General features: G+C 44.6%; 1 long non-coding RNA gene across 3 annotated transcripts; it reads right to left on the bottom strand.

The window, feature by feature from the left end:
* Positions 1 to 2977: 2977 nt before the first annotated feature.
* LOC120221024 lies at positions 2978 to 27023 on the bottom strand. 3 transcript variants are annotated; one of them, XR_005525712.1, is made up of 4 exons: positions 26965 to 27023; positions 5662 to 5895; positions 4639 to 4713; positions 2978 to 3569 (listed from the first exon to the last, which is right to left on the bottom strand). It is a non-coding gene; the product is annotated as an uncharacterized LOC120221024 (long non-coding RNA). The 3 variants fall into 3 exon arrangements; XR_005525713.1 differs by lacking the exon at positions 4639 to 4713; XR_005525711.1 differs by lacking the exon at positions 2978 to 3569 and having other exon boundaries at positions 4500 to 4713.
* Positions 27024 to 27655: the final 632 nt, after the last annotated feature.

Genomic DNA, 27655 nt, shown 5'->3' with positions numbered 1-27655 from the left:
CCCTGGTTCCCCATCCCTGCAGAATGAAGGCCCAGCCTGGTAAAGTTCTCCGCCCAAGCCCCAGCACCCCTTCCCACCTCTCCTCACGGGCCTCCCAGGCCTCTCAGGGTGCCACCGCCCCTGCACAGATCCTCAGCACTCCCCAGGCAGGTTCTGGCCTCTGGCTTTGCTCCCACTGTCCCTGCCCCAGCCAGGGAGCCCCTCCCCATCCTGCACCCTGATGGAGCCTCCCCTCTCTACCCATAGCCTGGCTTCAGCACTCAGGTGTGGGTGCTACCTCACAGCACATGCGCCTTGTTGCACCAACATTCGGGAAGCCCTTCTAAGCAAGCACTGTGGCAGGCGGGGCCATCCCCTCGCCAGGGCCAGGAAGGGGGAGTCAGCTGGTGTTGAAATGACTAAGGAAGCTTTGGTCTGTGGGGAGCACTCTTAGGAGAGGCCGCAGAGGGACTTTGTTCTCCAGATAAGATGGAAGCAGATATCTCTCCCCAAATGTCCCCTTTTCAAACAAAACTCATTTTCTAGCTGAAAACAAATGTCAAACACTGGGGGCTCACCAATTAGGTGTGCGTGTGTGTGTGTGTGTGTGTGCACGCACACGTGCATCGTAAGGCTACCAATAGATTTAAAACACTTTGTTTAATGTTTATTTATTTATTTTTGAGAGAGGGAGAGGGAGAGAGAGAGAGAGAGAGAAGCTAGCAGGAGGGGCAGAGGGAGAAGGAGAAAGAATCCCAAGCAGGCTCCGAGCTGTCAGCACAGAGCCTGATGCAATGCTTGAACCCACCAAGTGTGAGATCAGGACCTGAGCCAAAACTGAGTTGGACACTTACCCAACTGAGCCACCCAGGTGCCCCTAAAACACTTTGTTTAAACCTACTTTCTTCTTTCATTTCTCTTGGTATTATCCATGCAGTGTGGTTTCTGTTTTTGTTAAAAAGAGCCTGTGTCTAGTTTCTTATTTTAGCACATAGGGTTCTTTCATTCAGCTAACTTAACAGCCGGGGTGGCAAGGGATGGTTGGCCCAGCGTAAGGAGAATGGGCACTGGGCCGCGGGCATCACCAGACTCTCCAGTTGTCCTGGTTTCAGGGTCAACTTCTCCACTAGGTAACACACACACAGGACCTGGGGCCACAAAAATGTCTTAATTTCTTTCAAAATCAGAAGAAATAATAACAATAACAATAATAAATATATAATGTGTAACCTATAAATCCAGTTTGGATTGCAGTCATAAAATTTAATTTTTTTTCAGTTTTATGGGGTGCTTAGGTAGCTCAATCGGTTAAGCATCAAGTCACGATCTCACGGTTCATGAGTTCTAGCCCCATGTCAGGCTCTGTACTCAGAGCCCACATCCTGCCTTGGATTCTGCCTCCCCCTGTCTCTGATCCTCTCCCCTCACACTCTGTCTCCCCGTCTCTCTCTCTCTCTCTCTCAAAAATAAACATTAAAAAATCCTTTTTTTATGAAGAAGGGGCCCCCAGAAGCACAGTGCAGTCCTGCATATTTGGCATTACCTGTGCCACTGGACACCTCACAACTTCCACCCTGGCTGTTGGGTTCTATTGGCAGCAAGAAGGTAAGCCAGGCCACTTTGAAGGTTTGGTAAGAGTAGGTGGGACAAGCACTCTGCAGTCCCCCATGTTTCCCAGGGCAGCCCGAACAGAACACAGCACACGATCAGGGCGTTAGGGAGGGCGGGCTGCTGTGACTCTTTCCTGTCAAGGGCACCGAGCTGACTCGGTGCCAAGGCCATGGCTGGGCACCACTGGCTCTGGTAAACACCCTCCTGGTGAGCACACACTGGCAGCTCTTTTCCCATGGGTGAATGCCCTCTGGTATCCTGGGGACCAAGGCAGCACCCAGGAATCTTTGCTGGAGTAGATGCCTATCATGAAAGCCTAATTTGCACATTTACTTTTTAAGGAAAATTTCTTTTAACTCCTGGACCTGGGGAAGGAGTGAGAAACGTGTGAGGAAACAGTAAAGGTTCTCCATGCCTCTCTGGTAAATTCATTGCCCTCGCTGTCCTAGGGCAGCAGGAACCTTGGGACACCCACAGGTAAGTCACAGAGTTCCCCTGAGGTCAGCTGCATGGAGCCAACAGCGCAGTGGGCTTAGGGGGGCAGCCTTGTGTGACTTCGGGGGGTCTGGATGAGCCCACAGGCAACCTAGATCAAGGTGCCAGCCCCAGCGCTCCTAGCCGATGGCACGCCAGATTCTGGGCAAAAGACTACAGGCACTTCCCATTTTAACCTCATCCCAGTCCTCTCTGGGAGATGCTATTGCACCCATTTTACAGATGAGGAAACTAAAGGGTAGAGAGGATGTAGAGACAAGATGAACTATTCAATGGATAACCCTCAAGTTGCCTGGCAACAGGGTCTCTGGGAGGTGAGAGGAGCTGTGCGTGGTCTTATCTTGGTCACTCCCTTCAGTTCCTGGGCACTGGCATTCCCAGCACCTCCTTGAACAGCCCGTGTTTATGCTAAGACTTCCTGGTACCCCAGCATGACTTTTCCCTCACTCTCCAAAACTCCTTTCATGCCCAGTAGAAAGGGAGAGCTGCCCTCCACTGGAGCACAAGCATGGCCCACCTATAGGCATCAGCTGCCTGGATTCCCTGTGGGATCCATCCTGTCCCAGCAATACCATGCAGTTGCCTATGTTCATGGGCATAATCAAGGTCAAGCAACTTCAGGGTTCTGGATGAGCCCATCCCCAAGTTCATATAGCTAGCAAAGCAAGGGGCAGAGCCAGGACTAAACCCAGGCTGTGTAATTGTAGAGCCTGTGTTCTAAACCACTGCATTCTACCTAAGTGCTGTTTTTGATGAAAAACAAAACCAAACCCTAAAACTAACAAACAAATAAACAAACAAAATCCCCAAACCAAAAACAGCCTAAATAGTTCCTGCTCTGGCTTTCTCACAGGGTTTCTGGGAAGGCCAAATGAGACAATGTATGCAAAAGTTCTGTGCTTCCTTGTTTAATATTCACCCCCCCTTCATCTTCAAATTGCTTAGTTGACAGTTGGTTTTGTTCTTGATTTGGGGCTCTCATGATTTCTGAAAAGGTCAAAGCCCTTTAGGTGACTACAATTCAGCATGGTGTAATGATAGGAAGATAGCAGGCTGATACCAGGATATCTGACTTCTAGTCTTGATAAAGTCACTGTCCTTATTCTGTACCTGAACATGTGGGCACCATCCTTTCATTATTGAGTACTCCACTATAGCCAGATTCTGTGCTGGGCAATGGGGGTGCAAGAGAAGAGTCTCAATTTTTGCCTTCAAGAAGCACAGCCTAGTCTTTCTGGCAATGTTTGGGAAAGTGTGGTAGACCATACTTTGTAATTATTTGTTGCTTTTTCTGTGAGGGGATTGTTTTTCTCCACCTTATTGACATTGGCTTGGGCATACGACTGACACTGGCCAATGAATGCAAGTCAAAGTGGCATATACCACTTCTGAGCCAGCACATGTCTCCACCGGTTTTCTTGCTTTATCTTCTCTGCTACCAGACCAGCTTGCCCCAGAGATGGGCTACAGCTTTGTCCTTGGTTCTGGAATAAAACAAAAGCTATACTTAACCCATAGAAGATGTGAAACATGAGCAAGAAATCAACCTTTTCCTGTTGCGGTTGTAAGACTCAGATTTGGGGGATATTTGTTATGCAGCTTACCTTAGCAAAAGCTGAACAAAACAAAAGGAAAGAAGTGGGCTTTATGTTTCTGTTCCCTGGTTTGCATCAGTTCAGAGATCAGAATGGTAATCCTTGTGTCTAAATTAATAGATTTCATGTGGCTTAAAAACCTATTTTATTCATTTCTTGTCTTCAGAGCCTTTGGGTCAAGGCACCCGGGGGTCTAGGCAGCCAGAACAGGCTAAATCCACAGAACAAGTTTGCTGCCCCTTTGCCTCTGGCCTTGGTGGCCCTTGGGTTCTACGCTTGAATGTTTCTTTACCACTGTTTCTGGCAAGTGATTGGTTCTTTGTGTTGAAATAGCCCTGAGCTGCTTTTTTGGCCACATTTGTAAGGTAGGATCCTGGGGATATTTTATCACCCATGTTGGGTGAGGACTTTATACTGGAAAAAAATTCTTCCTATTATACAATCCTGAGTGGGGTACACAAGATGCTTCTTCTTGTCTACTTTTCCCCCCAAGTCACCCTTCAGAGTCCTTTTCTATGGGACACCCTTGACTCCCTTCTGTCTCATCTTCCTATTTCCTTTCTTTACCCATGATGACTTTTTTTTTCTTTCCTATTTGGTGAAACTGAAAGGGCAGAGTCAGTTCCTTCATAGTGTAAAATCTGGAAGACAAACCAACCTTCCTAACGCTAACAACGAGTGCTTCTTACAGCCTCACCTCCACGTGTGATTGTACTAACGACCTGCCTCTCCCCTTTCCTCCCTCCCTCCCTCCTTTCTTTCTCCTCTCCTCCCATCCCTCTCTTCTTCCTTCGTTCTTTCATTCACTTCTTTCTTCCAGCGAATATTTATTGAGCTCCTCTGACATTCCATGTCATTTGCACTAGGCACTGAAGAGGCTTCAGGGAATAAAACAGATCAAGATGCTTCTCCCCAAAGCTAGGGGAATGGTAGAAGTGGGCAGGGTGGACATCCCAACCTGTTATTCTTCTATATGGAAAGCTGCAATATTGGTGTCATCTTATTATTTTTTTCAGTTGGTCTGAAGGTAAACCTGTGGTAGGGATGAAGGAGAAAAATGATAACAGAAGGTCACTGACAGTTCCTTCTGGAAAGCCGTCTCTCCGTAGGTCTATCGTGGTGAGCCTCGGCATCCTCCCAAGGCTGGGGCTGCCATGGGGATAAAAGATCATTCAGCACAGTGCTCCCCAGAATTTTCACAAAGTGGCCCTGGGGCAGAGCAATATGAATCACTGTCCCTGAAAGAGGCCTGCACTCTTTAGCATGAAGCTGCCAGACACATGGGAAATTTCTTTGAAATATCTTTTGTGATTTAAAAATTAATGTATTTTTTGCATGCTTTTCATAACATAGCTGTTTGTTTTAATATAAAAATTATCCTCCCAAGATCACATATTGGATGATTCCATTTATTTGAAATGCCCAGAACCAGCAAATCCATAGAGACAGACAGTAGATTAGCTGTTGCCAGGGCAGTGAGAGCTGGGGGCCGTGACAGGGATGGCTAAGGGGTGCAGAGTTTGTTTGGGGGGGGTGACAGAAAGATTTCAAATTAATTGTGTGATTGTTGTACAATCTGTAAATATATTAAAAGCCATTGAATTGTATGCTTGAAATGGGTGGATTGTATGGGACGTGAATTTTATCTCATTAAGCTGTTAAAAAAAAAAAAAAAAAAAGCTGTCCCTCCTAATCTGCAAGTAAAACTGGCATTCTGGGAAGATGAGTGACTTGTAGCTTCTCACAGCTAAGTAAGCAGGGGTTAAATGTACCCATCTGAGAATGGAGACTGTAGTCCAACCCCATTAATATACAGACTTCTAGAAACCTGAGCTGTGAGGTGACTTGCCCAAGGCCACCCAGAGTAAACGGCAGAGCCAGATTTCCTGGGTCCCAATCCAGGACAACAGGATTAGTCTCCAAACATACTTTGCACTGAGCTTGCAGTTACCTTGTTTCACTTCCTAAATCATTTACTTACCAAGCTGTTTTAACCACATACGCTCCCTGGTCTGTGTCATTAGCCCTCTCCTCTTGGCTTTCTTTGGCTTTCCACATCCTGGAGGTTTCCAAAACAAGAGGCTGAATCTCTGGATACCTCATCCCGGTTTTCTGCAGGGGCTGAGAGGGAGCGGCGGGAGGAGGCGGAGGAGGGACTCCACCCTGTCTTGTCTTGAGCCCCACTGAGCCAAAGGCCAGCTCTGACTTCAAGAGGCTGTGGGAGTAAAATGCACTATCTGTTTAATCATGGAAGAACCAGTAGTATCTGGATGGAATCTCAGCCAGGACACTTTCATCCTAACCTGTGCAGTGTGAAAGTGAACTGCTGAGATCAGATAGGAGGACCAATCACATGGTAGCCTGCAACCCCCTTGACCTTGCTTCCTCCAGATGACTTCATGCCTAGAAACCCGCAGGTGCATCAAATGTGGCCCCTCCCAGCCAACCTGGACCATTTCAGCAAGGGATAGACTCAGATGATCTCTAGCATCTTGGAGCTTCCTTTCTGTCTGGTTCTTTTCTTTTCCTTTTTTTTTTTTTTTTTTTTTTTTAATGTTTTTTTTTTTTTAAAGCATGTGTGCAAGTAGGGGAGGGGCAGAGAGAGAGAAGGAGAGAGAATCCCAAGTGGACTCCATGGTGTCAGCACAAAGCCTGACATGGGGCTTGATCTCACAAACCATGAGATCATGACCTGAGCTGATATCAAAAGTCAGATGCTTAAACTGACTGAGCCAAACATGTGCCCTGTATCTGTCTGGTTCTACATATTTCTTGCCTCCATTCTTTAAATTTTTTTTTTTAACATTTATTTTTGAGAGAGAGAGAGACAGCGTGTGAGTGGGGGAGGGGAAGAGAGAGACAGAGATGCTGAATCTGAGCAGGCTCAAGGCTCTGAGCTGTTAGCACAGAGCCCGACACCAGGCTCGAACTCATGAACCATGAGATCATGACCTAAGCCAAAGTCAGATACTCAACTGACAGAGCCACCCAGGCACCCCTTCTTGCCTCCATTCTTTCATGAGATCTTTACAAAGGTCCTGTGAGGTGGTCAAGGAGAGCATTAGTTACCTTCATTTCTCAGATGTGGAAACCAAAGCTTAAGAATGCACGTTATTTGCCCAAGGTTTTTAAGCCAACAAATGAAGGAGAACTAGATCTGCTCTACACTTCCAGACCATGCTATTTCCACCAGGTTCTGAATTGAGATTAGCAGACACCTCATGGAGGACAGTGCAAAGGTCACCCATGGCCTCAAAGAACAGTAAGAGCATTAATCATCAGCTGTTGCTTTTGAAGACCACCTCCAGTATAGCTTTGTTTTAAATCTGTGCCCAAGGCCGAAATGGAATTAAAAAGATGTGAGAGACGGCAGACCTAAGTATACTCAGAAGTATTTCTTAATAACTAGCTCTCTGTCCCTTCCTCCCCTCCTTGAATGTGAGAAGTTAGGAAATGAGCAGTCATAGGCAGAGATGGCAGTGTGAGATATTCCATGGAGGAGGTGTTTAACCACCTGTCTAGGAGGTGAGCAGCTCATCCTGGAGGTTGCTTTAACAGAGAACTAGTCCTTCCACAGCCGGGTGAAGGAGATTTGGGAAGATTGGGGTCTGGAATTCTGGGCCAAGCCATCTCACTTTCTCTGTCAGGCGAGATGTGGCTCCCCCACCCCCATTGATTGGGATTCAGTTGTCTTACTATATTTCAGTTAGAATCGTATGATTAAAAATCATGTGATGCTCTAGTCCCAGTATTTTTTTTAATGTTTAATTATTTTTGAGAGAAAGAGCATGAGCGGGAGAGGGACAAAGAGAGAAGGAGACAGAGAGAAGGAGACAGAGCATCCAAAGCGGGCTCTGCACTGACAGCAGCGAGCCCAACACCAGACTCAAACTCACAAACTGTGAGATCATTGTCTGAGCCAAAGTCAGACACTTAACCAACTGAGTCACCCAGGTGCCCCCTAGTCTCAGTATTTTTAAAGCACTTTTTAAAATCTGCAACATCCTTCCTTCAAATGAAATAAAATAGTTAAATCTGAGAAAAGCAGCGTTAGCAAAAAGAGGCATCTTGGAGGAAGAACTACCTAGAACCCCTTGCCTTGCCCCAAGTTCCAGCAGCTAGCTATTAAAAAATCTGTAATTCTGACTTAATCTCTTACTTCACATATGGGGAAACAGGACATAATAGCAGTGATCATGGTTATATTTTATTGCGGTCTCACTTTACACTCATCTTTTTAGTTTCCCAATAGCCCCACAAGATACGTGTGTTATTTTCTTGGATCATCAGAACAGGAATTTGAGACTCAGAATGATTAAGCAACTTGCCTGAAGTCACTTAAGAAATGCATGGAGGGACAAGGGACTAATGTCCAGGACTGTCTGGCTGCAAAGCCAGCACTGGGCTAAGTCTTCAAAAACACACATTTCCTGCTAGACCCATACTCCGTAGGAACAAGACCTTGATGGAAACTTGACGTAGATTTGTTTTTCTGTCCCTCAAAGGGCACCTTTCATGATGCCTACTTTGAATGGTGGAAGGGCCCTGACTGGTCTGCGGCTTTTAATGTCCTAAAGGAGGGGTTGGCAGTTTGTCTGTGACTGAGAAGTCAGTCAGGCTGCATCCCTAAAGTCTCCCTGAAGCTGGAGCAGCAGAGATAACGTGCCCCCAGCTCTGACACATAACTGCATTGTCGCTGAGAGTGACTTCCACTTGGAAGGCGGCACTTGGGTAGAAAACCGGGGAGTAGAGACGGCTAAGCCCTTTGGGAGCATCTGATTCACAGTCCTTACTTTACAGACGAGAAAACTGAAGGGTGGAGTGACAGCAGAGGAGGAGGAGAAGGGCACGTGCCAGCGTTGACCATGCAACCTGGGAGTGCAGAGTTTTCCCTAGTGTTCCTTCAGTGTAAGCCTGTTTATTTATAAGTTATATACTTGGCCGTCAGTACTGTTCTACAGTCTGTATACTTAAATCTATAGCCAAATTAAAAAACAATTAAAGAATGAAATAAAATATACACCTAGAAATTCTGATATTTTTTTCCTCTCCCCAGTTGGGTTGTGTTAAGGATAAATTTGGAGCATTCACTTTGGAGAACTCTGGACCAGCCTCCCTATGAGTTGGGGAATTTAGGAACCTGAGGTCAGATGTTCAGTTTTAGGTGGTTTTTTATTCTAAGCGCCACCCCCCCCCCCCCCCCCCCCCCCCCCCCCCCCCTCTCCCCCCCCCCCCCCCCCCCCCCCCCCCCCCCCCCCCCCCCCCCCCCCCCCCCCTCCCCCCCCCCCCCCCCCCCCCCCCCCCCCCCGCTGCCATAATATCATTACTTCATTCAATTTTTTTATTGTGGTAAAGTATACATAACATAAAATCTCCCATCTTAGCCATCCTTAGCTGTACAGTCAGCGGTATTAAGAACATTCACCTTGTTACACACCCATCGCTGCCATCCATCTCTAGAACCTTTTCATCTCCCCAGACTGAAACTCTGCCTCCCCTAAACCATAACTCCACATTCCCCAGGCCCTGGTCATCACCATTCTGTGTTGTGTCTTTATGAATTTGACTCCTCCAAGTCAATAATTATTTTTAAGCCCCTATGATGACTCAGGTGGTGGTTTGGCACATGAGATTCAGAGGTGAGCAAAGCAAATGAAATTCTTGCCCTCCAAACTGCAATAAAATCTGCTTTAATTAACTTAACTAACCTAACCTAGCCCTGCTCTAGTTTAGCATCTTTGGAGAGCCCAGGAGATGGGCAATATACAAGCTGGTGCCCAAGTGCTTAGGGCAAGTGAGATGAGAAGGGATGGAGGAGGTGAGTCTGGAATTGAGTATGACAGGTGACTACTGGATAAAAGGGAAAATATCTTTCCTCCGAATTCCTAAAGTATTGGAGGAGGGTTGCGACTTCCTGTATCACATAGGTTGAAGCCGTATTTATTTTAATTGAATGCTATAAGAGTCATCCCAAAAGGCTAGCGGACATGAGATCATTAGGGTGTCCTCGTTATCAGCAACCCGCGCATGACTCAGGCTTTGGAGCCTGAGAGGAACAGGTGTCAGGTGTGGAGAGAAGTGAGTGGGGTACGGGCTCCACCCCCCAGGGTGCAGCTTGGCCGTGTGGCTAGAAGCCTGCCCACATCTGACTGGATCCCACTCTCTGCCCCTCCGCCTGCCTTTGCCTCAGGATAAAATTATACATTTCCAATTACAGGGCTGGTCAAAAATCGATACAAAGGTGGGAGAGAACAGATCATTTTTCTTATGGAAGTAACCATTTTCATTAATTTTTCATTAGTGCTGCCTTTGTTTTGCTATCCATCACCGGCAGAGCTGCAGCCTGCGTCAGTGAGTGTGCGTGCCTCTCGGCGTCAGGAGCTACTGCTTGATAAAGCCAGCAGGTCACTGCCCGGGACTGCTGCCTGTGCAGCTGGTGTAGGGGACTGTTTTGTGACCATCCCGTTGGTTAGAATGTGCTTAAAAACATCCCGTTTCCACTCACCAAAACTCAATCCTCACTCTATTGTGGAAATTCTCCTTGTAGCACATGTTGGGGCTCATTGTATCTCTTTCCAGGGGTGTATATAAGTCAATCCCTTGATGGGCACTTGGTGCCGATTGATATGATGGGTCCGTTTGGCTGAGGGCCGGCCGTATGCCTTTGCGACCATGGGTCTCTGCCTGAGGGAGGACAGTTTCTTGTGTCTTGACATGTGCATCTCTGTGCTTTTAAGGCAATTATTTTATCCTTAAACTCGGTTCCCTAACTGCAGCCTGCCCTCTCTCCCTGTGAAGCCTTCTGCACTCCCCATTAAGGCAGAATGGCTTGGCCAGTAAACCATATTCCCCACCCCTCCTGTTAAGCTCTTCACACAAGTAGGTTGTCTACTCACATGGGTCTCCCCTAACAAACCTTTAGTTATCTGAGAACAGGGGCAGTGGCTTTTTATTTTTTAACTGTCAGCACCTAAGAGCACCTGGCCAATGGAAGCTGACTAATGAATGTCATTAAGAAACATAAAAAAGAAATAACAGAAGGTGACTGGAAGTCATTCCTCTCTTTGTGTAAGCAAGGGTAAGAGCCCTCATTAGCAGTGGGAACCGAAGCAGCCCTGTCATTACCCCCAACCGACTTCTCCTATTGATGTAAAAGAACTCAGTGCTAATCCCAGCTCTGTGGCCAATTAGCTGTGTAACCGCGAATAAGTCACTAACACTGAGTACTTATCCACAAAGGGGGGATTCTCTTCCAGCCCTAATGCCCTTAACCCCAAGGACATCTGCCCTTGGAAGAGAATCCTCCCATGGGTTCCCTCGTCCAGCTGAATGACACATGAGCTTTCTGGCTGGCCCCCTTTCCCTGCTGGCCCCTCTCACTAGGCCGCTGACTCTCCCCCCTCACACAGCGCCTTGTCTGGAGCGCAGCTTGCCATCATTGGTTGTTACCTGCCCCCTCCCCAGCCTTACGTCATCAATTCTCTCTGGACCTTTTACCATTTTCTAAAATGTATTTGTATATGACTACGTTCGGGACAATCACCCTCAGAGAAAACATTTTCACCCCCTCAAAATCCCCCAGGAGCCTTTCTAGCCACTGGCCCCCACTCCATCACCTCTACCCTAGAGGTAGCCACTGCTTTAGTCTCACCTGTTCTGGAACATCCTATAAATGGAACTGGGTAGCAAGTATTCCTTTGGTTGCTTGGCACTTGATTCCATATAACTTTCTTGAGGTTCATTCATGTTTCATGAATAGTTCATTCTTTTAAATCACTGGGTAGTATTTTGTTGGTTGAATAAACCACAGTTTGTTTACCGATTATTGTTGGAGGACATTTGGATCATTTCTGGCTTTGGTATTTTTGCATTTTTGGTTTTTTTGGTTTTGGGTTTGTGGGTTTTTTTTTTTTTTTTTTTTTAGTCTTCTTCTGTTTTAACTCCCTTTATATTTTACTGCTTCACTTTAATTTCTAAATGTAATAAAATCATTTATAACAATTCACCTCTGACTTACTGGCCACATGACCATGAGTGGGTTACTTAGATGCTCTGAGCTAATTTCCTTATCTGCAAAATGGGATAATGATAGTATTTTTTTTCATAAGATTGTTTTGGTTATTTATTTTCCCTTTCAAAGGTAAAAATTTTATAGTTGAAGAATTTCATACTGCATATTTTCTTTATTTTTTTAAATATTTATTTATTTTTGACAGAGAGAACATGAGCAGGGGAGGGGCGGGGGGGGGGACAGAAAATCTGAAGCAGGATCTGCACTGATAGCAGTGAGCCCAATGTGGGGCTTGAACTCATAAATCACGAGATTATGACCTGAGTCAGAAGCTCAACTGACTGAGCCACCCGGTGGCCCCATATTGCACATTTTCAGACAGTCATGTAAGAAAGCAAAAATGTATCCTTCCCTCATCCTTGAAATAAAAAGGGCATAAAAAAATTTTTTTTAAATCATGACACTTGGAAGCTTAGCACCAGCATCCAAAATGAATTTTTAAAAAAAGGGAAAAAACCATTTACTACATATTTCCGATTTCTTTGGTTGGGTTTCTATGCATGTGGTATTAAATAAATCTTCTTTCAATTCCTGTTACCAAAACAGTAAAGACCAGGAAAAAAGTATTTTACGTATTCATATAAACATATAGCCACATTATAATGATTAGGTTCATATATTAAAGCACTTAGGATATTGCCTAGAATATAGTAAGCACTGCATAAATGTTTGCTGTTATTTGTGTTATTTAATTTTTTTGAATGTTTTATTTATTTCTGAGAGAGAGAGAGTGAGCGTGAGCAGGGCAGGGTCAGAGAGAGAAAGAGACACAGAATCCGAAGCAGGCTCCAGGCTCTGAGCTGGCAGTCAGCACAGAGCCCGACGCGGGACTCAAACCCACGAACCATGAGATCATGACCTGAGCCGAAGTCGGATACCCAACCGACTGAGCCACCCAGGTGCCCCTATTATTTGTGTTATTATTGAGCTGTCTTGAGGTTATGAGTGACACTCTATTCATGGAAACACATCTGTGGTTGAAGCGTCATGTGAGGAGTATAGATTTTGAACCTCATTCTTGTCTCTTGCTTCCCTTCTTATAAACATCATGTAACCTCACTTGTACCCGTGGTGTTATGTTTTTTTGTTTTGTTTTGTTTTGTTTTTTTTACTGCAAGAATATTAGATGATATGAAATAGATACGGTTCGCAAATATTCAAACTGAAAAAGTATTATCAACCTAACTTCCTGAGCCTGTACCCTTGGCAAATACACGACTAGGAATTTTTAGAGTAGAAAATATTCTGAATAATTCTTGGTATATAGGATGTAGAAAATAATATCTGTATCCAATTGTTCATGTTAGGGTGTGCCATTTTAATTAAGTAAAAAGTGTTTTTTTGGAAGGGAATTGTGTATTTCCCTCTGCCACTTCCTTCTAGCTACTGGCCTGCCTCTCTTTTCCCTCCAGAAGGTCTTAAAAGAATCACGTTCAATCATTATCTTTACCTCCTCGCCTCTGACTCCTTTCTGAGTCTGCTATGGTCTGGCTCTGAATCCGAGCTCATCACAATTGCTTCCTCTCAGGGCAGCAATAGCCTTGTTATTGCCACACCTGATAAATGGGTTCCGGTCCTGTCCCTATGTGACCTCTCTCAGGCATTGGACACTTTCATCCTCCCTTTGAAACACCCCCTCCACCCCAGTTTCCCACCCCATTTGATTCCTCCCCGCAAGCTGCTCAATCTGGGTGTCTACGACTCACATCTGAGCTGGTGACATCTTGAGGTGCACACCCCCCATCCCAACACCCCTGCACACTCCCTTATCAGTCATCACTCCGAAGCCACATGCGTAAGCTCAGCTCCTCTCCTGGTGTCCACTCTAACTGTCCCCATCTCTGGACACCTGGTTGCCCACAGGCCACCTCCCTGCCATTTTGCTCAACCCCAGACTGTTGAGAGTCCTTTTGACATGCCCTACAAATGCAAGCCCCTTCCTGCCTCCCTTCCCTCCTTCTCTTAAGGGCTCCCCAACCTTCGGGAAGCCTGAGGGAGACACTTTGGAATCACTCTTGATTCTCTTCTCTCCTTCACCGCCCACATCCAACAGCTCATCAAGTTCTGTTGTTCCTTCCTTGGAAATGTCTCATGGATTCACCCCCTCTTCTACCTCCCAATTGCTTTCATTTATCATAATAGCTCTGTAAGACAGCTAGAATAATCTCCTGATTTATCTCTTCAGTCTCTGTCTGGCCTGCTTCCTACTCCATTCTGCCACAAAAATTCGCAAAAACAAATCTAATTACATCACTCTTCTGCTTAGAAACCTAACAATTCCTTGTTGGCCATGGCCAGCCCCCCCACCGGGCCTGCCTGCCTCAGGGCCACTGCAGGTAGAGCTCCCCCCCGCCCCCCCGCAGGGATGCTGAGTTACTTTGGGGGCCTAGATTTCAGCAAAGAGTTCCCTTCCCTGCCCCCGTTCCTGCTCTACAGGGAACTTGCTGTTCTCAGCACACTGGCATCACGCGAGTTCAAGCCTCCGCGCTCTGGCTCCGCCTGGGCTATTGTCTCTACATGAAACACTCTCTGCTTCCCATTTCCTTCTTTGTCTTCTGGTGGAGTCATCCTACAAGATCCTCCTCCTCCTCCGGCTGTGTCAGGCCGTCACCAGCTTCCCTAGGATGGATTCCCTAGAATGATTTGTTCCTTCGCCTGTGTTCCCAGGCTCATCTGCACATACACGTCAGGGCATCGATTGACTCTGCTGATCTATTACAAGGCAACCCGCCTCCCCTCCCTGGGAGCTCCCTGAAAGGCAGGAGCCATCTCCTCCCGCCTGCCTTCTTGGTGGCCAGCACAGCGCCTGGCACGCCGGCCCTACTTGGTGCTTGGCCCATGCATGAATGAATGAACCTCCCTTCTTCCTTCCATTTCTTATTTCCAACACTGCTTGTCAGATGGTGCCCTTGGCAGTGCTAATAGATGACAAAAATTGAGTGTGGTTTTTAAATGTTGCCATAGTTAGGACCTCCCGTTTCTCCGAGTCAGTTTTGGCAAGTTGTATTTCACGGATGCCTTTTATTTCAAAAGCGGATAATTATAGAGGGCCGGAGGAGGAGACAATGGGAAAGAGCCTTCTCAACTCTGAAATCTGTTTGGTTTGAGTGTATGGAGAGACTCACTTATTTCACCCTACAGAACTTCCAGGCCATGTAAAGCCCCACTGAGGTGGGCTTCCTGGTTCCTGGGGAGGAACATGCATTTCTTCAAGCAGCAGGGCACTGCCTTCTTGCCCAACTTTCGCAGTGTGGAATAGCCTCGCAGCACAGGGAAGGGGCAGCGGCGGGCTCTGAGGCCTGCTGAGGGTGACCTCTGGAAAAGCAGAGCTGCCTGCAGAGACAAATGTAGGGCCAAGCAGTCATCCGGAGGGTGCTCTGGGACATTCCAGCAGTGCATTTTTCCTATTGGTGGGCTAGACTCCTTGAGTTAGTGGTCAGCCTTGGTTTTATTTTCTCATTCACAAGAAAACAAGAAAACCCTAAGGAAAAATAAGATACCTGAAACATGGCAAGCCTAAAAGTGAAGCTTATAGGAACTTTGAATGTACACACAAAAGGAGGGTCTTAGCTTAGGTCAAAATAAGAGACAAAATAGTGGTGAACATGCATTGAGTCCTGTCCTCTGTGTGTATCAATGCATTTATTCAAAGTCTCACAAAAGTCCCATACATTAGACACTGCGATGACCCCTAGGTTTTAGATGAGGACTCTGAGACACAGAGAGGTTGCCTAATTTTCCCCGGGTCACACAGCCAACCAGCAGGGTCTGTGCCTACACTGGTATCCATCGTGCCATAGAGCTTCTCGAGGCAGGAAAGAGGAAGAGGCTGGTGTTGACTGGGGCCAAGAGAAAACAAATGTACTTCACTGCTGTTTTATTTCTGCCTCTCTGATCTGAGAGAACGGACTTTGATTTGGAAGGAGTGAATCAAACACAATAAGAAAGGAACTAGACTTTAAGACTGGGGCAGACTGTGCGCTGGCATGAATTTAAGTCTCTTAGTCTAGATGAAACACAATCCTGAATAAGGAAAGGACTTGTAGATTTCCTAGAGGAAGCAGGGAGCGGGAGTAAAAACTGAAAGTCAGTAAGTGTTCCCATTATCAAAAAGGATCTAAAAATGGGCTATTAATGCCATCTTTTCTGTATTGCGGATTAGGATTTTAAAATTGCAAACAACAGGGCGCCTGGCTGGTTCTATCAGTAGAGCATGTGACTGTTGATCTCAGGGTTGTGAGTTTGAGCCCCACGTTGGGTGTAGAGATTACTTAAAAAAAAAAATCTTAAAATTTTTTTTTATAAATAAAATTTCAAATAGCATAAGCCAATTTAAGCAGCTTAAATGAAGTAGAGTTTATTGTAAGGACAGGGAGCTGTGTTACAGAAGTGAGGGTAGGGATCGATCAGGCCTCAGGATTGAACGAGAACCAGAGAATCAGATGATGTCACTTTTGCTTCCGCTGTACATTTGCCTCTGAATTTTCCTGTGGCTGTGAACTTGGGGGCCCACAGAGTCCAGGTTGATGGTTCCTCTTTTGAAGAGCTAGTCAGCCTGAGACAAAAGTCTCTAGGACCCAGTGATGTAACCCCTGGTAAAGGGCTCTGGGCTGATCAGTGATGGGGAGAGTTCTGGGTAAACAGAGCTGCTCTATGTACAGTGGCTGGTGGGGGCAGTGGGGGGGGGAGGGGTGCAGGTGTTGTATATAGTGATCAGTTCATAGGGAATTGGGCAGGGGGGCAGGAAACTACTTCGGTGAGAGGGGGTATCTACGCTGATACCCAAATTTCTCACCAAATTCTGGAACATGTTCATAAATAGTGCTCCAAGAAAGAAGACTCCTCTGAACCCCTCAGAAGATCTCATTCCACCCCCTCCTCTTTGAGAGAGAGAGAAAGAGGGCATAAGTGGGAGAGGGGCAGAGAGAAGGAGATACAGAATTCCAAGCAGGCTCTGTGCCATCAGCCCAGAGCCTGATGCGGGGCTCAGACTCACAAACTGTGAGATCATGACCTGAGCCAAGATCAAGAGTCAGATGTTTAACCAACTGAGCCATCCAGGTGGCCGTGTCATTTTCCTTTTGATAGACTTACTGAAGGGGTCAACAAGGAGAATGGCATAGACAAAATTATCAGGATCATCTTATGGGAAAAATTGTAAGGGCACCACCTTGTCTTCTTCATCTTTGAGTGGCTGGTGCATAGAGCAGGGCTGGTACACAGCAAGTGCTCAATAACTGAAGAATGAATGAATGAATGAAAAATGAGCAAACTTTGTTGAATGATAGCACAGTCATGTGAGGTCATGACTGTTGAGGGCACCTGAACCCACAGAATATGGATCAATGAACAGGGGTCATTCTGGAGAGAGAACTTTGACATCACGTGAGCTTTGGTTGGACAATTACGTCAGTGATTTGGGGGAGATGGACAGGCCATGCCCACAGAACTCTCACATGACTTGAAGCTAGAAAGAGAGTGGTGCAGCCCCTCTGGAAGACACTGTGGCGATTCCTCAAAAAATTAACAATAGGGGGCGCCTGGGTGGCTTAGTCGGTTAAGCGTCCGACTTTTGCTTATGTCATGATCTCGCGGTTCGTGGGTTCAAGCCCCATGTCGGGCTCTGTGCTGCCAGCTCAGAGCCTGGAGCCTGTCTCAGAGTCTGTGACTCCCTCTCTCTCTGACCCTCCCCTGCTCGCGCTGTCTCTCTCTCTCCTAGAAATAAATAAAACATTAAAAAAAATTTTTTTTTAAAAATTAACAGTAGAACTCCCCTATGACGCAGCAATAGCACTGCTAGGAATTTGCCCAAGGGATACAGGAGTGCTGATGCATAGGGGCACATGTAGCACAATGTTCATAGCAGCACTCTCAACAATAGCCAAAACATGGAAAGAGCCTAAGTGTCCATCAACTGACGAATGGATGGAGAAGATGTGGTTTATCTATACAATGGAATACTACATGGCAATGAGAAAGAATGAAATCTGGCCATGTGTAGCAACGTGGATGGACCTGGAGGGTGTTATGCTGAGTGAAATAAGTCAGGCAGAGAAAGACAGATAACATATGTTTGCACATATAGGAGGATTAGGAGGAACTTAACGGAGGACCATGGGGGAGAAGAAGGGGAAAAATAGTGGGGGAGAGGGAGGGAGGCAAACCATGAGAGACTCTTGAATGCCGAGAACAAACTGAGGGCTGATGGGGGTTGTGGGAGGGGAAGGGGGGTGATGGGCATGGCGGAGGGCACTTGTGGGGATGAGCACTGGGTGTTATATGGAAACCAACTTGACAATAAACTATTTAAAATAAAAAAGAGAGAGAGAGAGAGAGAGAGAGTGAGATAGCCTCCTGTGGACAGATGGGAGTTCCCAAAGCACCCAAGAGGCCAGAATGAAGGAAAAACACCAATTCTCTGAAATTTCACCAGGACCAACAGCAAGTTCTTCATGTGGCTAAAAAGGACCAATTATATAAGGAGTATGGAACACCTGCCTTGATTGAAGTCAAGCTCAGAGTAGTGTGTGCTTCTTGGGCTGTACTATGTTGGGTATAATGCCAGGATTAGGGGCATTTTGGCTGAAGAAATGCGGGCTGCTTAATCTGGTGAAGAAAGTTTTAAGGGCTGGTGCAATGTCTTTCTTCAAACAGTGGGGGCCAGTGGCCGCAGGGGAAGATACAGGGTAACAAAGGCCTGCTGCATCTGATGGCACTGAGCTCCCCATAATGGTAGTAAAAGCCTACATTTGTGCAGGGCTTTGCCATTCCGCGTTCTCTCTTATTTGCTCCCCACACATTCTTTAGGCAGAACTGAGGCACATGATGATGTGCCGTCATTATAGCTAGAGAGACTGTATGGCTTAAGACCTGGCCGAGGTCAAACATTCACAAGTGGCGACACGAAGGCTGGAGCTGAGATGTTCTGGTTTCCAGTGTGATGGACTCTTTAAACTTGCCATGATCAGAGTGTTGAAAGAGAAGCCAGAAGACGATGGCAGGGATGCTGTGGGGATGAGTCCTTCCATGGGAGGGAGGAGGGCTGCCTTTAAGACCTCCAGCTCTTGAGGCGCCTGCGTGGCTCCATCAGTTAAGCTGAGGTCTTAATCTAAGGGTTGTGAGTTCAAGTCCCCCATTGGTCTTTGTGCTGGGTGCAAAGATTACTTAAACAAAATAAATAACTAAAAAAAGAGAGAAAAGCCCCCCAGCTCTGAGCGTCTGTGGTTGTGAGGATGACCTATGAAGGATGTCAGGCTTCGCTGAAAATTGCCTATGTTTGTCACTGTGCAGCTGTCCTTCACCAGCCGCCCAGCAAACACCAGCATGGCTCTTGAGGGGAGTGTTCTGCTTGAAAGGGGAGATGGTACTTTCCCTGACTTTAGGTCCTCCACCATTTAAAACTGAGTTATGTCATTTATTCAAAAGGATGACTTAAGGAAATAGCTGCTCCTGCCTTTTGGAACCATGTGTCTAATACTCAGGGCTTTACTTCAAGATTTATGAGTTCTGAATTTTTAAAAAATGTTTGTTTATTTTTGACAGGGAGAGAATGAGAGAGAGAGAAAGAGAGAGCATGCATGCAAGCGGGGTAGGGGCAGAGAGAGAGGGAGACAGAGGATCTGAAGCGGGCTCTGTGCTGGCAGTAGAGAGCCCCACGCGGGGCTCCAAGTCATGAACCATGAGATCATGACCTGAGCCGCAGTCAGGCGCTTAACTGATTGAGCCACCCAGGTGCTCCAAGTTCTGAATTAATTGCAAAATCAAGCTGTCATTTGTCTGAGACTTCCTAGTTGGCGGGAGTGGCAATCAGACAGACACCTTTAGTGTGGCTTACAAATCACTGGGCAATATGATAACTAAATGCAACGTGTGATTCTCGACTCATTCCAGAATGAGCAAAAACAAAACAGTTCTAAAAATACCTGTGTGTGTGTGTGTGTGTGTGTGTGTGTGTGTGTGTGTGTGTGTGTGTCAGAGAGAGAGAGAGAAAGGGGTGAGGGAGGGAGATTATCAAATCAGTGTTAAATTTCTTGAGAGTTACGTAGGAACATGTTCTTTCTCTCAGGAGATTTCATGTGGAAGTACTTAGGGGTGACCTGTCAGGATAGGTGTGATTTATTTTCACACGGCTCAGCCAGGACGACACAGAGAAGTGGGAGAGCAAATGTGGCAAAATGTTAACAACTGATGAATCTAAGTAAGGGGTATGTGGCGTGCTTTGTACTTTTGCTTCCACTTTTCTGAAGGTTTGGATGCTTTCAAATGAAATTTAGGGCAAAAGTAGTTAACACTGAAATAAAGACAAATTTCAAGAAATGTTTCTACTGTACTGTGAGCCGAAAAATGAAAAGCTCCAGCGAGTGGTAAGTAGGCAAGTTGAGGCAAACCATGTTACCTTTTGTCTTTTCTTAGAAGTGTAAAGCCAGGAAGCCACAGAATAAAACAAAGACTGTTTTGTGTGGGAGATGAACTCATTTATCAGCCGCATTCAGACTGGAGAGGCAGAGGGAAAGATCAGACTGTTTAAGTTTCTTTTCTCCACCCCTATGCCATCGCTATGATTAACCCTGTAGTTACTTCCTGATGTTTGTAAGAAGAGAAGGCAGCCCCATCTGAAACTCTAACGTAGCCAGGATTCCAGCCTATAGCCCCGCATAAAGCATCTTTGAAATAGAAGCCACAGTTACTTTTGCTTTTCTGGCGAATACTCTTAGTTTAAAAGAAGTACAGACTTTAAGAATCTATTTTTAAAATTACTGTTGAAAGTCAGATAATTTGCCAAATAAAAGAAGCGGTGCTTAAAAAAATTCCTTACAAATGCATCTAGACAGCAACAAAACAGATCTTTTACATACAAGCGTTGCTGGGAAGTGTTTGGCTGCAAAAGTGTAATTTGGAAAGTTATTTAACTTGTTAGAGACACTTTTATGGACCCAGGAAAATTTTACACAAAGCAGGCCCAACCTGTTTGTCAATCCGCTGGGCCTTCTGGAACCCAAAGGAGTACATAGGGCATGGGCGCAAGAGTTGGCCAGATCTGACTTAGAATCCGGGCTCCTTCACTGATTTACTCTTTGGCTCATCCCTAGTATTAATTATCTATGTCTTCTTTTTTTTTTCCCTGATGAGTCTTGGCTAACTTTATCACTGTTGCTGATTTTCTCAAAGAACCAATTTTGATTTCATTGTTTTTTTCTCTGTTGTGCTTTCTGTTTCTGTTTTATTGATTTCCATCCTGATCTTTATTATTTTTGTTCTTCTGCTTCCTTTGGATTTCATTTGCTCTTCATTTTCTAGTTTCTTAAGGCGGGATTGGGGGGGGTCATTGATTTCTTATGTGGATATTTAGTGCTATAATTACCCCCTGAGTACCGCTTTAGCAGAAACCTACATATTTTGATGTTATATTTCCAGTTTAATTCTGTTCAAAATACTTTCTAAATGCCCTTTTCATTTCTTCTTAGATTCATGTGTTATTTAGAAATGTGTGTTTAGTTTTCAAATATTTGGGGATTTTCTAGAGATCCTTCAGTTGTTGATTTCTTTTTTGTAAAGCCTATTGATTTATTTTCAGAGAGAGAGATACGGGGGGAGGGGCAAAGAGAGCGAGAGGGAGAGAGAGAATCGTAAGCAGGCTCCACTCTGTCAGCATGGATGGAGTCTGACATGGGGCTTGAACCTACCAACCGTGAGATTATGACCTGAGCCAAAATCAAGAGTCGGACGCTTAACTGACTGTGCCACCCAGCTGCCCCAATAGTTAATTTTCCTTTAAATATATTTAAATTATAAGAAATAAAGCCTTTTATGTTTACCTGTGTAGTTATCCTTTCCAGTGTTCTTAATTCTTTGTACAGATGCAGGTTTCTATTTGGTATCATTTTCCTTCTGTCTGAAGGACTTCCTTCAACATTTTTCTAGCGATATCTACTGGTTAGGAAATGTTTTAGCCTTTGTATGTCTGGAAAAGTCTTTGTTTTTTGAAAGATATTTTTACTGGGTATAGAAATGTAAGTTGACAGTGTTTGTCTTTCAGAATTTTAAAGTTGTTGCTTCAGGGGCACCTGGGTGACTCAATCAGTTAAGCCTCCAATTCTTGATTTTGGCTCAGGTCATGATCTCGAAGTTTGTGAGTTTGAGCCCCACATTGGGCTCGACACTGACAGTGTGAAGCCTGCTTGGGATTCTCTCTCTGCCCCTCCCCTGCTCATATGCATGCACACTCTCTCTCTCACACACAAAATAAATAAACTTTAAAAAATTAAAAATAACAAAAAATTAGTTGCTCCAATGTCCTCTGGCTAGTATTGTTTGACAAGAAATTTTCTGTCATTTTATCTTTCCTATCATTTTTATCTTTTTTTCTGTTTATAACTTTTCCCTCTCCTCATGGCTGCTTTTCAGATTTTTTTTTTCTTTATCGCTGTTTTTAAGCAATTTGATCATGATGTGCTTTGGTATGTTTTTCTTCAAGTGTCTTTTGCTCAGAGTTCATTGAGCCCCTGGGGTCTGTGGGTTGATCATCATCTTCAAGTTTGGAAAATATTCAACCTTTATTTATTCAAATATTTTGCTGTCCTCCACCCTCTACACACATTCCTTGAAAGAAACTTCGACTACTAGAAGTTGTCCCACAGCTCAGTGATGCTCTGTTCATTTTGTTTCAGCCTTTAAAAAAACCTGTGTTTAATTTTAGTTTCTACTACTGTATCTTCAAGTTCACTAATTTTTTCTTCTCTAATATATAATTTGCTGTCAGTGCTGTCAGGAATATTTTTCAGACATTGTAATTTTCATTTCTAGAAATTTTATTTTGTTCTTTTTCATATTTTCCATGTTGCAACATAATGTGTTCAGTCTTTAGCTCCTTGAACATATAGAATATGGATTAACAACTTTTTTAGGAGTGCCTGGGGGGCTCCTTTGGTTAAGCATCTGACTCTTGGTCTTGGCTCAGTTTATGATCCCAGGGACGTGGGATCAAGCCCCTGCTTCAGGCTCTGTGCTGATAGTGAGGAGCCTGCTTGGGATTCTCTCCCTCTCCTTCCCTCTCTCTCTCTCAAAATAAATAAACATTTTAAAAAAATAACTGTTTTTTTAAAAAAGATTAGTAACTGTTTTAATGTCTTCGTCAACAAATTCTGTCATCTTTATAATTATTAGGTTGGTTACATTGATTTGTTTTTCTTCTTACTAGAGGTTGTAGTTTCCTGCTTCTTTGCACGCCTGGTAATTTTTTATTTGTATTTCTATAAATATTCTTGAACTTTGTTTTAGCATGAGGTTGAGTTACTTGGAAATAGTTTGATCCCTTTGGGATTTGCTTTTAAGCTTTGCTAGGTGAGCTCAGAGCTATGTTTAGTCTAGGGCTAATATTTCCCTACCACCGAGGCATTCTCAGTATTCTAGCCAATGGGCCCATAATTATAAAGTTTTCCACTCTGGCTGGTGGGAATTGGAACTCTTACTGGCTCTGTCTGAGCAATAGTTTTTATATCTTTCTATGTAGATCTTTGCTCAGCCCTGGGTAGTTTCCTCAGACACACGCACCGAACGGCACTCAGCGGAAGACTCTAGGAAGACCCTCTTCAGTTCATTGTGCTTCTCCCTGTGTGTGTAGCTCTCTCCTCTCCTTCACCCTACCCTCGCTGCCTTGGCTTCTGTAGATTGCCAGCTCTGTCTCTCCAACTAAGGGAAACCATTGGCTTCTGCCTGGGTTACCCTCCCCTGCATCATGTCTGGAAACTTCCTCGAGGCATTTAGCCAGGGCAAACTTAAGGATCACTATTCTCTGTTGCCTGATATCCAGTCTCTTGAAAGCCATTGTATCACATATTTTGTCTAGTTTTTTAGTTGCTTCAGGTGGGAAAGTAAATCTATTATTCCATATTGGTCAAATGTGGAAGTCCACCATGACTTTTTTTTTAAATGTTTATTTATTTATTTATTTTTGAGACCAAGAGAGAAAGAGCAGCAGGGGAGGGACAGAGCGGGGGGGGGAGGGGGGAGGCAAGAAAATCGTAAGCAGGCTCCATGATATCAGTGCAGAGCCCAACATGGGGCTCAGTCTCACAAACTGTGAGATCATGACCTGAGCCAAAATCAAGAGTCAGATGCTCAACACAGGTGCCCTGGTCCAACACAAGTTTTAACTGGGCAAAATCCAAAGTAAACATTTAATAACCCAGAGCGCTTGAGGGATTTGATATTAATAATTAATTCCCTACTGTATACCAGTTGCTTTACATATATTTTCATTTAATCTAGTGTTTATGAGTATTAACAAGCTCTCCAATTAATGGAATTAGTAACATGAAGCCCATACTCTGCATTGTTCTAGGAATAGTAGACTTCATTTGTTTATTTTTTCTGTCATCAACAAGCATTTCTTTGGCACCTACTAGGTGTGACATAAATATAAATAAGTCTGATTTCTCCCCTTGGAGATCTTTTAAGTTTGGGTCTACTTAGGTGTAGACATGTAAGTAAGTATATTTTTCAATATCATATGGTAAGTGCAATAATAAAATAGGGTGCTTTAGAGCCATAGAGCGGGGTCACCCAGCTGAGGGGAATATGTGAAGGTGGTGATAGGTAAAGGGCATCCTAAAAGATGAGTGGCAGGTCATCAAGGAAGTAAGAGGATAAATACATTCCAAGGCAGGGAATCATAGAACAGCTTGACACATTGGAGCTGAAAGTAGTATGCAGGAGGCCAGACTGGCCACAAAGGAGGTTGAGAGGTAGGCAGAGTTAGAGCGAGGAGGGCCTTGGATGCCACGCTAAGGAGCTGAGATGATTCTGAAAGCAATGAGGACCCACCTGGGGCTTTTAACAGGTGAGTCAATAGGCTGCTGGGGGTGCATTTCAGGGATGACACTTCTAGTTCACAGCAGAAAAATGAATCAAGATCTCATGGAAAGCGTCCACAGAGGAGGAGTTGATGTGACATTGAGAGGGGGTAGGAATATCAATATGACACTGAGATGGAGAGGAAGAGACTGGGTTAAGAAATGTTTCAGAGGTGCTTTCTGTCAAATTTGGTGACCAAAGTGGGGAGGGTGGGAAATTGACTCCTGGTTTGGCTGGGAGGTAGCATCTTGAACTGAGATAGGACATTTTAAAAAGAGAAGGGCTAGGGCTAGGGGTCAAAGTAAGTTCAGCTCTGGATGGTCCAATGGAAATATTTTGCAGACTCTGCAATCTGTTGTTGCTGATCACTGAATATACTGAAATAAATCATTTTGATAAGTAAGATTACTTAAAATAAGATTGCATCTTACCCACTTGCGTAACTCCAAGTCAAATGGCAGAACCATGTCTTATTTGTTGCTGTATTCTCAGAGCTGGCTACCCTGCCTGGGGATCTGGGAGAGGTTGGCCCCGAAGCACGGGTGATTGGGAAGCCATGGATGGATGAGATCGCACAGGGAGACCAAGAAGAACAGTGACACAGAAGAAAGAGATGTTCACGCCTTGGGGTGAGAATTTGAGAAATGTGAGATCTGGTGGCCTTGCGTCATTGATGGGCCCTGTGAAATACCATCTAGACACAGCCCTGCTGCTTTGTCAGTGGTTTTGGTTTTTGGTTTTGCCCTCGTGTCTTTTTCATATGAACACAAAGGCTTTTACTGATTATGCAGAAATCATTTTGATCCATCACTTGACAGGCTTTGCTTCGAAGGAAAGTTCTAAGAAATGGGTGGGTGTGAGTGTAGGGGTTGGAAGGTGGTTAACACAGAGGCAGAAAGCTATTGGCAGGATGTGGGGGCGTGGCTGTAGTTGCACCCTTTGGGGCTATGGGAAGTAAGTCAGATTTTGAAATCACAATGGCAGTAGGGAACCGATTATATAGGTCAGTGTTCTCTTGTAGAAATATCTCTACTCTGCCTAAATTAAGAGCTATAACTGAATTGTTTTTAGAAATATGCAATCTACTTAACAGAATTCCAAATTTTCTGGTATTCATATGTGTTAAGAGACCGCCTATTTGATAATATGATTTAGGACAACAGTATTTTAAAGACTACAATATCATTTCAAATAAAGAGCAATAATGGATGAACTTTCAATTTTAGGGCCACAAGCAATCCACCTCCCACCACTTCCTCTTGCTCACCCATTTGCCCATTACCACCAATACATCAACCAGCTGTATTTATGTAATATTCACTTCTATGTCACTTGAGAGGTCACTCAAGTTGCAGGCCTTTAAAAGATCCTTTAAATCCTCAAGCTTGATTTCATCAACTGTCCCTACTGGTCTTTCTTCTTCTCCAACTAAGGTGATGCATCCTTGACAATAATTTGGTCTTAACCTTCCAGAACAGGCTTCCTGAGTCAAGTTCTAGAGTCTGAATTGAATGCATAGCAAGTGCTTCTCTGGCTTTTTCCAGTCCTGTTAGTCAACAGGATAATTTAATACCTGCACCGTCTGTTCCTTATTCTGATAAGCACAATCTGATAGATGCATTGGCAGGAGTGATGAAATACTGGGTTTCACATTGAGTGAAGGAGAAAAAGAAGCTGGGGGTGGGCAGGGAGAGGGAGAGAGAGGGTGAACTTGGAGTCATGTGAAATACAGTGGGATTGAGCTCTCTGAATCTAAAATCGATCAAAGCACGCACAAAGAAGTTCCCTGGTAAATGGTTAGTATAGATTTCCATACCTTTTCAAATTAAGGTCTAAGATCAGCATTTAAATTTCGAAGAACTCACACACATTAAAGCATATGGGAAAAAGTGGATTCTTGCACACCTGGAGTCCGCTGTCCTTACAGGTGGTAGATGTTACTGTAATTATTTCCTGTATTGTAACTTTTCTATTCATTCAAGCCTCTGGTAGCTTTTTAAGATGAGGTGGGAGAATTCTGTAGCTGGTGGACTATTTCCACAGGACCGCGCTGTCCTCTAACTGATTAGGAAAGGATGAGGGCCCTTGGGTTAAATTTCAGTTAAGTATTTTCTCGCCTCACTAACTCCATTTGAAGTATTCAATCTGCCTTTCAAAAGAGTAGAAGGCAACTATTGTTTAGTAAACATCAATGAAGGAATAAAAAAGGCACATAACAAAAGCATCCTGGGGAGAGAGGGGTTCTCATCCACTATTCTTACCTACATAGAGGGAGCACAGTGATATTACCAAGTATTTACCAAAGTTGCCTGATCAAAGCATTACCTATGGTGAACATTGATTCCCAAGCTCTTTACTTACAGACTGAGATTCAGGACATCCGTGGGGACATAGGGTGAAGGGGGTGGGTGGTAGTAGACTAGAACCTGTAACTCTAACAAGTGCTCTTTGTGTGACTTAAGAATGGGCACGTTTGCGGAACCCCGATTTAACCAATGAAGAGCTGGCTGGTGGCTCTTCTTAGAGAACGCCACGCCTTCTCGGGGTTTAGTAATTCCTAATCTAACCAGTGACATTTCTGTCTGGTGCCTTTCTAACGAAGCATATTGAACTTGCCAAGGACAGAGCAAAATATTTTTTTTGCATGAATTAGAAAACCAGGAAGAGTTGAGTACAAGGTATTAATCAAACATGGTGTGTGTGTGTGTGTGTGTGTGTGTGTGTGTGTGTGCGTGTGCGTGTGTGTGTACATTGTTCCAAGTTTCTAGTGGACTTTGGTAACCATTTTTTGACTTACCAGTATTCTCATCTGCAAAATTGGGATAATAATGCCAACTTCATAGGGTTTCTCTGAGGACTAAAGGGAAGAGCATCTGTAAAGCACTTAGCACAGTGCCTGGCACATAGTAGGCCTTTAATGAAAGCTTCTTATCACTATTGTCAGTTATATGCTAGGATTTAAATCTTTATGATCAAAAGATATTATGACAAATGCTTGCCTTGAATTTTCATACTTTTTATAAGTTACATCCTCAGACAACTTAGTTTTGGT

The sequence above is a fragment of the Hyaena hyaena genome, unplaced genomic scaffold (genome assembly GCF_003009895.1).
Source record: "Hyaena hyaena isolate Hyena2069 unplaced genomic scaffold, ASM300989v1 scaffold_14, whole genome shotgun sequence".
Classification (NCBI taxonomy): Eukaryota; Metazoa; Chordata; class Mammalia; order Carnivora; family Hyaenidae; genus Hyaena; species Hyaena hyaena.
The sequence above is the reverse complement of the archived record's forward strand: the minus strand, read 5'-3'. Positions and strand labels throughout refer to the sequence as shown.